Genomic DNA, 11,419 nt, shown 5'->3' with positions numbered 1-11,419 from the left:
TGTTCACGTAATGGGATTCCTGACATGAGATGTCGACGGCGCCCCCATTTTTTTCCTCCTCTCACTGATAGACACAGGGTGTATCTACTCTATACTGTGGAATAAATACAGCCTGAAACCATTTCAGATAACCTAGTTGAAAGCAGATATTGTGGGATTTTCTGCTTTGATATCATGGGTTATAGGGCTGTGTGGAAGGGCCCATAAGATCTGGGCAATTTCAGCACTGGGGAGCCTTCCACATAGCCCTATATCCCAGAATATCAAGGCAGAAAATCCCACATTATCTGAGGACCTTTCCAAACAGACCCTGTATATCCCAGGATCTGATCCCAGGTTTTCTGTTTATCCCAGATTATCTGAAGGTGGGGATTTATATAATCCAGTTTAATGCAGAAAAACTGGGATCAGATCCTGGGATATAGGACCTTTCTGGAAGGGCCCCAAAGTGTGGACTCAGATAACCCAGTAGAAAGCAGATATTGTGGTATTTTCTGCCTTGATATTCTGGAATATAGGGCTATGTGGAAGGCCCCCCAGTGCTGAAATTGCCCAGATACTAAACAGCCTCTGGGGATGCCTGCCATAGATGCAGGCAAAATGTCAGGAAATAATGCTTCTGGAACATGGCCATACAACCCGAAAAATGTACAGCAACCCAGTGATTCCAGCCATGAAAGCATTTGACAAAGCAGAGTTGATGCCCCCCTCCAAACTACAAATCCCATTGTCCCACGAATACACCACAGCATTGAACCATGGCAGTTAAAGGGGGGGGGGTCAAACTGTATGCGTGTGTGTGTGTACACACACATATATTCATTCAAAGGGGTTGGATCATGTTTGCACATATTATAAGTTTTGATTTATTTTTTTAAAATGGAATAACTTAACTAAATTCTAGCCACTTCTAATATTACCCTATTACTAAAGACAATAAGACAAACAAGGACAGACCCCTATTCCATAATAATAATATTAATACTACTACTACTACTACTAATAATAATAATAATAATAGTAAATGACACAGTCCTAGATGCTTGGGAAATGTTCGACTTGTGATTTTGTGATACGAAATCCAGCATATAGATCTCGTTTGCTGTGACATATTGTGCTTTTGTGTCAGTAAAATAATAATAATAATAATAATAATAATAATAATAATAATAAGCTGCTACAAGAAGATCGCACAGACTACAAGCAGAGGCATAACGCCATTGCTCAGATGATTCATTGGAATTTGTGCCACAAATGCTATCTGCCTGTGACAAAGAACTGGTGGGATCACAAGCCAGAAAAAGTTACAGAGAATGAATACGCCAAGCTACTCTGGGACTTCCAAATTCAAACAGAGTTTTGGAGCACAATACTCCTGACCTCACAATCATGTTAAAAAACAAAGTATGGATTGTTGATGTTGCAGTCCCAGGTGACAGCAGGATTGAAGAGAAACAACTGGAAAATCTGACATAATATGAGGATTTAAAGATCAAACTCCAAAGACTCTGGCACAAGCCAGTAAAGATGGTCCCAGTGGTGATCGGCACACTGGGTGCAGTGCCTAAAGACCTTGGCCTGCACTTAAACACAATCGGCGCTGACAAGATTACCATCTAACAGCTGCAGAAGGCCACCTTACTGGAATCTGCACGCATTATTCGTTGATACATCACACAGTCCTAGACCTTTGGGAAGCCCAATTTAAGGTGCAGGTGCTTACCTACAAAGCCCTAAACGGTTTGGGACCATCCTACCTGCGTGACCGCATCTCCATGTACGAACCCACGCGTTCACTTCGTTCATCCGGAGAGGCCCTGCTCATGATTCCGCCTTTGTCACAGGCACGTTTGGTGGGGACACGAGACAGGGCCTTTTCTGTGGTGGCCCCCCAACTCTGGAACACCCTCCCCAAAGATCTTAGACAGGCCCCTACGTTGGCAGTCTTTAGAAAGAACTTGAAGACCTGGCTGTTCCGATGTGCCTTTCCAGAATAGGAAAACTCCAATAACAAGTCCCAGAAGCACTTTATTAGAATTAAGATTGCTGGCACACTGCACATACCCTATAATCCTTACATATCACCTGTCACTTCAGCACTTTTAATCTGTACCCATTACTCTGGCCCGGCCCAGTTTTATTGTGTCTTGGTGTATTGTTTATTGCTTGTTGTTTAATTTTGCTTTAACTGTTTTTAATTTTTTAATTTGCTTTAGGTTGTGTATTGTTATGTTGTGTTTTGAGGCCTTGGCCTTTGTAAGCGGCATCGAGTCCTTCGGGAGATGCTAGCGGGGTACAAATAAAGTTAATAATAATAATAATAATAATAATAATAATAATAATAATAAGTGTCTGACGTGTGATCCAATACAACAGCCAGCAGAGTGTCTGCTGTGGACTCATCTTGTTGTGTTTCAAGTAATAATAATAATAAACTTTATTTATATCCCACCACCATCTTCCCAAAGGGACTTGGGACAGCTTACTAAGGCACTCCAGGGTGCAGCATATAACATAAAATGGTACAAAAATATAAAACAATAAAACATAACATTATAACAACAACCATTACCAATGCATATAACAAAAAATAAAATTGCTCCATTTTATAATGCAGAACACCTGTAGATAAAAACTAGTTGCCAGCAATTCACAAACTAAAGTACCAGCATGTCAACCTCATTTAGGCCCATTACAGCCTACTTGAGGTTAAAGGCCTGTTTAAAAATCCTTGTTTTTAGGCTAGATCGGAAGGATTGGGGGGTGGGGGCTAACCTAATCTCTTATGGGAGGGTATTCCAGAGCTGGGGAGCCACCACCAAAAAGCCCTCTCTCAAGAGAAGGGACTCCTCTGCAGATCTCAAAGCCCGCACCGGTTGATAGAAAGAAATGCAGTCTCGAAGATAGGTTGAACCCGGAAACTAGTTGGAAGAGAGTAGAGCTGCTTTAATAGAGGTGTGGTATGCTCTCTATAACTAGCCCCAGTTAATAATCTGGCAGCCAACCTTTGCACTAGCTGCAGTTTCTGAACCATCTTCAAAGGCAGCCCCACGGAAAGTGCTTACCATAGTCCATTCTGGATTTAACTAAGGCATGGACCACCATGGCCAAGTCAGGCTTCTCGTGGTACAGTCACAGTTGGCACATAGTGTGAAGGCGCTCCCAGCCACTGCCAACAACTGAGCTTCAAGCATCAATGATGAATCCAGGAGAACCCCCAGACTCCGGACCTGTGTCCTCAGGGGGAGTGTAGCCCCGTCGAGCACAGGTTGACACCCTATACCCCGATCCACCTCACGACTGAACAAGAGGACCTCTGTCTTGTATGGATTAAGCCTCAGATTGTTGGCTCTCATCCAGTCCATCACAGCTGCCAGGCACTGGTCCAGGATATGGAGAGCTTCCTTGGAGTGAGGTGGAAAAGAGTAGTAGATTTGAGTGTCATCTGCATTATCCTATAGCATTGAGCTATGGCAGTTAAGAGGGTGTCAAACTGCATTCCTTTTAAAAAATATATTATTATGTTTATTTATACCCTGATTTATCACTCCAGAGGAAACTCGGGGCCCTTCCATACAGCCATATAACCCAGAATATCAAGGCAGAAAATCCCACAATATCTGCTTTGAACTAAGTTATCAGAGGGCCGTTCTAGACAGACCCTATATCCCAGGATCTGATTCCAGGTTTTCTGTTTATCCCAGATTATCTGGCAGTGTGGACTCTAATTCAGTTTAAAGCAGAACACCTGGGATCAGATCCTGGGATATAGGACCTGTCTGGAAGAGCCCTGAGTCCACACTGCTGTATATTCCAGTTCAAAGCAGATAATGTGGGATTTTATTCAGCCGTGTGGAAGGGGCCTCAATGTGACTTACATTAAAAGTATTACTACATAATTTAAAATATACTATTATTCAAACATTAAAAGAGAATTAAACATAACAGTATTTTAAAAAATCACAGTTAAAATCAATTAAACATATTCAAAGTTTAAACCATAGCACCCCCTGACTTGACACTCCGTAATGCTCTTTTTGGGGTGGTATCTGAGGGAAGCCAAGAGGGTCGAGGCAGAGTTGGTTTCCACACAGAAGATGGCCATAAGGGTTAACAGCAGCAGCAGGCAGGCTTCCTTCTCCTTTCCTCTTTCCTCAGACTCCTGAGGCCTTGCCAGGTGCTGAGGCGCCGCCAAAATATGCACAGAGAAAAATGCTATTAGATCATCAGCGCCGACTCAGAGAGAGACCAGAAAGCTGAGTCCAAAGAGAGGAGACGGAACATGTTTTCTGGGAAATGTGTTATTTTTTGCCCTAGACCTCTTTCTCCCATCATAGGAGCTCTGAGGGGAACCTTAGTGGTGTCTGAGGTGGGAAAGTCCAGAATAAGAGAAAGCCCAACAACTCGATGTCCACTTGTCATTATGACCTCCTTGTATAAACTCCTGCATACCAAGTTTTGTGGGCCTTTTTATTCTGGGGTGAGTCTTTGGTGGTGACTGAGGTGGAAATGCACAAAACACAAATCTCTCAACAAGGCAGCTTCACCTCAACACCACACACATTACAACAGCCACTCCACATCCGCTTGAAACGCTCCTTATTCAGTATGGTCCAAATCCACCTCAAATAAACTCCTGCATACCAAGTTTAGTTTTGTTTTTTAACACTGGGGTGAGTCACAGGAGGACTTCGTGACCGACGTGTCTCCTGGAAGAGAGACTCACTTCAAAACAGGGTTTTCCCCGAGAGGAACCCACTGTCATGTCCAAAAATGTCAGACGGGGAAATGGGAGAGGTTTTTCCTCTCCTTTTTTCTGAGGAAAATGTTAGTAATTCTATTATAAGGAATCGAGACAATCTGCTGAATCCCAACAGAGATCCTGCAGCCAAAGGTTCAACCATTCATATCTTAAAAGAAAATCTTGGATTTGATGTCAAAGGCTTTCATGGCCCGAATCACTGGGTTCCTGTGAGCTTTCCGGGCTATATGGCCATACAGCCCAAAAAACTCACAGTAACCCAGTGATTTCAGCTATATGGAGTTTGTGCGCTTTTGCATTGGATCAGTAATGGGCAACTGTTGGCCATTGGGGGAATGCCCTGGAGGTCCAGACCTCCAAATCTCCCATGACTCCCAGTATATCATAGGGACAGGAGTAATATTGCTAGCCTTTTTGGTCCTTCTGGGGCCATTTTAAACCCAGGACAGGCCCAGCCAACTTCTGGATCAGTCCCTGGTGTATGTGTGTGTGGGGGCGGGGTGGGGGGGGGGGGTGGGGGTAAAATGTTCAATACAAAGCAAAATGTGGCAGAATTGTCCCTCATTATTTAGCACAGGCATGGGCAAACTTCAGCCCTCCGGGTGTTTTGGACTTCAACTCCCATAATTCCTAACAGCCAGCAGGCTGTTGGGAATGGTGGGAGTTGAAGTCCAAAACACCTGGAGGGCTGAAGTTTGTCCATGCCTGTTTTAACAGTAGTTCAATGACATTGGCGTGCCAAAAAGGCTTTTGGCCTAAAGTACTATGTGTTTCCCATCTACATTAGATCCTTAAGGATCTTGTAAGAACTGTATACTCAAAATACTGTAAACTATTTTGAGCATGGGTATCAATTTTCACACTAATCAAAAGGTGTGTGACAGTTAAGAGCCAGTGTGGTGTATTGATTTGTGTGATGGGCTTTAGAAGAGGCAGCATCAACAACAATGTATTTGTTACACGGCTCAATGTTTGGTACAACATAGTTAAAACACATAGATACTAGGGTTCGAATCCCTGCTCAGCTGTGGAAACCCACTAGGTGACATACTCTCAACCTATTAAAAAAACCATGATAGGTTTACTTCGGGTTTGCCATATTTGAAGGCACACAACAACAACACCAGTGACAGTTACCAAACTCTTAAGTAAATCACCTGTAGTGATATCTCTTATTTCAAGCTACATATGCAGGGGGAAGGAAATTTTAGATGCTCTTTCACCGTCTTCACTGAAGCTAGAATCCTATTCACAAATAGTATTCAGTATGCCATCAGTAGTCAATCTTGTCAGTTGAAAGCCTGCCAGTTCAAAGCCAAGTCAGGCTCCTGACCTTAGCCCAACTTCATCTACTGGCAGTTTGAAAACAAAAAATGTCATTAGATAAATAGGTACCACTCATAAAAAGGGGGTGGGAGGTATTCTGAGGAACCCTGAAGAAATGCCAGAGATTCAATCGAAAAGAAGGAAGGTAGTTATGAACTAGTTCTTTGTCAGGGAGATGGAGAGACAGCACCCCTCCCCCCCCCCCCCGCCCCGGTGGCTGGAACTAAGCACAACACCTTCCAAGATGCCAAAAGATGCGGAAAATCAAGATATATATATACCTCTTATCTATGTATAATTGGCTGTCTAGTTGTGTATATAATGGCATTGAATATTTGCTGCATATGTATGTTCTGTGGAGTCAACAGGCTCCCCATCTTCCCTAGTCTTCTTCCATAGGATTATGAATGCATGATGGATTAGACATAAAGATGCTTGTGTTAAAAGGTAATGGTTTTCCCCTGACCTTAAGTCTAGCCATGTCTGGTTCTGGGGGTTGGTGCTCATCTCCATTTATAAGCCAAAGAGCTGACGTTCTCCGTAAACACCTCCAAGCTCATGTGGCCAGCCTGACTTCATGGAGTGCTGCTACCTTCCTGCCAAGGTGGTACCTATTGATCTACTCACATTTGCATGTTTTCAAACTGCTAGGTTGGCAGAAGCTTGGGCTAATAGCAGGAGCTCACCCTGCTTCCCGGATTCAAACCACTGACCTTCCAGTTAACATGTGTACAAAAGTACATAATGCACATGAGAAACATAAGTGTATGCCAAATGATCAAAAGGTGAGTGTCATTGAGAGAGTTAGCATGCAGACCATGGTTTCAATCCCTGCTCAGCCATGGAAAGCCACTGACTGACTTCAGGAAAATCATACCTTCTTGGCCTCAGAGGATGGCAAGGGGTACTCCCTCTGAATAAATCTTTCCGAGAAAATCCATGATAAGTTCACCTTAGAGTTACCATAAATCAGAAATGAAGGCACAACAACACCACGCATCACTGAATTCAAAATACCTCACTCAGTTCCAGTAGGTATGCATAGGCTTGCAGCCAAAGTGAATATTTCAACTTCTATTTGTTGTCATGTTTTCTTCAACAAGTATAGTATAGTCTTGCAACATATGCATTCTTTTGACATTTGGATACTCTTGTCTTAAATCAGCAGTGATCTTGCAGAGTGTATAAGCAAATTTCTTTCTGTGATTTCCCCAAGATCCAGAACTTACAGAGAAAAGTGTCACATAACTAACCCCACAATATAGTGTGGTCTAAAGGAGCAAAGCATTTGTATAAAAATAGCAAATTATTAGCCCATTTGTAACTCTGTAAGTTACCAACAGGGACAAAATCAGGGTTTCCCAGTAAAAGGAAGGTCTATTGAAGAAGCTGCAAAGAAGACTTCTACCACAGAAGTAGGGGAAATTGTGAGAAAATGAGGAGAGAGAGTAGGTACACATATAGCATTTTAGGAAGAAAATACAGGATGGGATTATGGAAGATGTGAATCTGACAAGAAAAAAAAAAGAAATAGGAGAGAAAAAGTTAGATGTATGCCTTACAACCAAAGCAAAAGTGCAACTAAGGCAGAGGAGAATGAAGATCCTTGGTGTTAGTTTGAAACCAAAAAAGAAGAAAGGGAAGGTGGATGGTCCTCAATCATAGCAAACGTTGGCTAGACAGAGATCACTGAATAGAATAAGAGCTGCAAGAATAATCCAAACCATACAGTTATAGTTTTTTGGGAGTCTTGTCAATCTCTCTTGCATTCAAGGATTTTGAGATCAGTTACAGTCTTAATGAAAATTCAAAAAACTTAGGCCTGAATCCAGTGGTAAATAACAACTAGAACTGTCCCCTTCAAATGAGTGGAGATAAATCAATTCTAGTCTACTCTACTTGAAATTAATAACTGGGTTTGAGTCCTATGGTGGCAACTGGCAGAAGGCAAAGATAGTTAGTCTACTCCAGGTGGAGGTGTTTCATTACTATTTGGAAGATAACACAAGCATTGGGCTCTCAATATGGTATGTGACATGGGGTTTCTTGATTGCAAATCTGTGGTACATTTAGTAATGATATTTGTGTAAGTACAGAAAAAACACAAAGCACTCTAAACAGTATTCTAACATAGGTTTTAATTAGCCTTGAAAAAAACCCTCCATACCCTTGTCCTTCATCTAAAGGTGTTGGACTACGTCTTCCACCATCCCAGGATATGTGGCCAGTAGCCACCTTAGCTAAAGCTTATTGGAACTGTGTTCCAACAATCTGAAGGGCATGAATTTGGATAAGGTTGTTTTATACCTACACTCTGCTGGAGACACTTCCTTTTGTTATTTACCGATGAGCCACCCCAGTCTCCTGAACCTTTTCCACTGTGGTTTCCTGACTTTATTCTTCACTGTGTTTCCCAAAGACACTAAAAACAATGACTAAATCAGATGGAAGTGGAAAGTCTGGGAGAGATGGAAAATGCAACTATTGAAAGAAAATGAGGACTCTGTCTTTGTAATCCTCACATAAATCTTACTAGCTTCACAAACAGCTTGTTGTTTCCCAATGTGTGATATTAGAGAATATTTCCACACACTGTGGGATTCCAGCCATAGCTTTTTCTGCTGTTCCCGATGACTTTACGGTTTTTATGAAAATGAAGAAAGCATTCCTGCCCACTGATAGGAACAGCACATTTTTACCATTTTTTCACCCCAATGTGCTTTGTGTTTTGCATGTTTAGTTAATAGGGATTTTATGATTCATTATAACATCAGATCAACAATGTTCGTATAACCTTTGTGGAGCACTGTGAGTTGGAAGTAGGGCTTAATATAAACACATACATTGCCTGCTACATTTTCATCAATGGAAATCATACGAAAGCTGACTGGCACAACCTGGGGATCACAACTAGACACAGTGAAGACATCTGCCCTTGCACTATGCTATTCTGCTGCTGAATATGCATGCCCAGTGTGGAACACATCTCACCACACTAAAATAGTAGATGTGGCTCTTAATGAGACATGCCGCATTATCACGGGGTGTCTGAGCCCTACACCACTGAAGAAATTTAGCTGGTATTGCACCACCTGACATCCACCGGGAAGTAGCAGCCAATAGTGAAAGGACCAAGGCAGTGACATCTCCACCTCATCCCGTTTGCACGTCAATTACTTAAATCAAGATCTACAGAGACACTCACTGGAACACCTCAGCAAGTGAGAGTCCAAAAGTGGCAGGCTCAAACCCAGAACCTCAATAAATGGCTGATACCAAATGAAAGACACCCCCCTGGGCACACAGAAAACTGGGTGACTTTGAAGGTGCTGAACAGACTGCTCTCTGGCACCACGAGATGCAGAGCCAACCTTAAGAAATGGGGCTACAAAGTGGAATCCACGACATGCGAGTGTGGAGAAGAGCAAACCACAGACCACCGGCTGCAATGCAACGTGAGCCCTGCCACATGCACAATGGAGGACCTTCTTATAGCAACACCAGAGGCACTCCAAGTGGCCAGCTACTGGTCAAAGGACATTTAATCAACTACCAAGCTTGCAAACTTTGTGTTTTGTTTGTCTATTTGTTTGTTTGTTAAAAATGAAATGCAACTGTTTGGTTTGCCCCTGACACGACAAATAAATAAATGGAAATCATATATCAAGTCAAAGGCAGAATATGGTATTCATCCTGACTAACATTATCCCATGGTCCCACTACCCATTTTGAGGGATTTCAATTTTCTGGCAGGTTCATATATTATTTAGATATCCTGGCCCCAAGCCATTTAGGGCTTTGTTGGTCAACACCAGGACATTGAATTGAGCTTGGAAACAATTTATTTATTTATTTACAACATTTGTATACCGCTTTTCTCACCCCAAAGGGGACTCAAAGCAGTTTCCACATAGGTAATGGCAAAATTTAAAGCCAGTGTAGTTCTTGTAGGACCAGTGTTATATGATATCTAAACTATGTAACTGAGATTAGTCATGCAACTTCTGGACATTTCAAAACGACAGCCGCATACAGCACATTACAGTAGTCTCATCAAGATGGTCCATTGTACATGATTGTAGTAATGTTGGTTACAAGGTTAACAAAACCCCAAACATGTTGTTTTGGGGTTCAAAAGTTGAAGTTTGCAAATGTCCTACACAAGGCATTTAATTCCAAATAATAATAATAAATTAGTTGTAATTCTTGTAATACCTGTATTTACTTGAGTCTAATGTACCATCAAATCTAATGAGCACCTTTATTTTCAAAACCTTGAAACCCAAAAAAGTATTTACCATATTATGCAAATCTAATGTGCACCCTACTTTTTGGAAAGTAATTTAGTAAAAAAAACAAACATGAGCATTAGAATCGAGTAAATACTGTATTTTTGGAAGCTTGTCAACATCATGAACTCTTCTTAGGTATAAGCAGTTGCACAAACTGTTGCATGTATTTCATTTTTCACAAATCAACTATAATATAAGCTTAATATTTGAGAAAATTAGGTGAGGAGACTAAATATTTACTTGGCCTGTGCACTCAGACACTTTGGAAAAACACATTTTCTCCCAGAGAAGAATCTTTTCTCTGCTCTATAGTTACCATCTGGGAAGTGAGGCTCTGTGTAGCTGCCACTTTTAAACTTGTGCTATGCTGCTTTGGAATTTGTAACTGAAATATGCTTCTCATTTTGTGAGGCATTCAGGGGGCTCCTCTTAACACATTTTTCATTGGGAAGGTGATGGCTCCAGATGATTCAATCAACCACTTTGTTCTAACAGAATGAAGACTAATTTCTTTTATTTCTGTTGCTCTGTTATTTTCTTCTTGAACGTGAACCGTAATCCTGACGACTCAGTATTAGATTGTGTTTAAGCATCAAGGCAAATTGACATTTTTTGAACATCATCAAGAATTTTCCCTTTGTTAGAGGCTTTTCTATTTCATTATCTGTACTTTTTTCTTTATTGAAACAGTTGGTCCATAGCGTCACAAAGCTGAAAAGGTACACTTGTTTGGCTGCTAGAGGTTTACGTATATGTTGTAAATGGGTCTTACGTGTTAGTGTTTCTTGTGCTATCTCCTTGGCTGGCATATTATTAAGTTGAACATTGTTTCTTTTGATATCTTAGGAGACTAATCTTAAAGCACTATCTGTATGAGTTATCTCTACCAGCTGGGATTCAAATGTTAGTTGTTGATTCAACTGGAGCAATGGGTACTAAATCTACTGATGGTTCTACTCAAGTTGGAATTAACAATTTGTTTAAAGATGCCATATTCAGCTCTCATCCACCACATTCCAGTTCTCAAACATCACATCTC

Source organism: Anolis sagrei, chromosome 2 (assembly GCF_037176765.1).
Source record: "Anolis sagrei isolate rAnoSag1 chromosome 2, rAnoSag1.mat, whole genome shotgun sequence".
NCBI classification, from domain to species: domain Eukaryota; kingdom Metazoa; phylum Chordata; class Lepidosauria; order Squamata; family Dactyloidae; genus Anolis; species Anolis sagrei.
Note: the sequence above shows the minus strand (reverse complement) of the source record.